This window comes from Monopterus albus, unplaced genomic scaffold (genome assembly GCF_001952655.1).
Source record: "Monopterus albus unplaced genomic scaffold, M_albus_1.0 scaffold113.1, whole genome shotgun sequence".
Lineage (NCBI taxonomy): Eukaryota > Metazoa > Chordata > Actinopteri > Synbranchiformes > Synbranchidae > Monopterus > Monopterus albus.
Window position 1 is genome coordinate 2,027,728 of NW_018127993.1, and position 861 is coordinate 2,028,588.

General features: G+C 36.6%; 1 protein-coding gene across 3 annotated transcripts in view; it reads right to left on the reverse strand.

The window, feature by feature from the left end:
• ppargc1a (peroxisome proliferator-activated receptor gamma, coactivator 1 alpha) overlaps window positions 1-861 on the reverse strand; it is a 237,216-nt gene that overhangs the window by 210,835 nt on the left and 25,520 nt on the right. The gene's annotated exons all lie outside the window — the stretch shown is intronic.

Sequence of the window (861 nt, forward strand, 5' to 3'; positions counted from 1 at the left end):
TGGAAAAAGACTTCAGTATCAGAGATCCAGGTACAAACATTTTCACTTGTATTCCAACTTTGCAGCAACTTGCACCTTCAAAGAAAGTATGACCCTGCCAAACTACTTTATTATCAATCATCAGTAATGACTTTGTATAATAAATTAGCTGTAACCTTTCAAGTCAGGTTTTAGTTCTTACACATATTGTAGTTTTATGAAGTTACTTCTTTATACCATGTTGGTGGACTTGTGGTACTGCAAGACAATCTCCCTGCATGAATTCAATAAGAGCCAGGTGGTGGTTTCAGCCCACGTGTAGATGCACGTAGGTGTGCAGGATGTTTTCAACTCTGGCTGTGGACCATCGTCACAGGCGAAGTCTTTCCTGCGTCTCAAACAATTTATTCACCATAAGGTGAAATGTTGCAGTAACCCAGCAGGCCAGTGTAGTAGTCAATACTTTTTCTGACCCATTTAAAATTAAAATTTCATAAAGTCTAAAATATGACCACTTTTCATCATTACCACTTAAACCATTCAGAAATGTAGGTAAGGATTTTCATTACTGTTTAAACAGATTTAGATTGTTTCTAGATTTTGTTTTTTTAACCACAAAAAACAACATGACAAATACACCAAACACTAAAATCTAGGCATTAAAATACTCCGTTATACAAGAGCAACAAATTCTCATACTTTAACCACAGAAAACAAAAGTACTGACAACCCAAATAATGTACTACATAATACTCAAAAGGTGCCATGATAGTACATCAATGCCCTGCTCCATTACATCACCCCTCTCATGTGACTGTGCGAACACAATACCCCAACATGAGTAGAGTTACTCAGAATGTGTACACCTTTAAAACCTTAGGG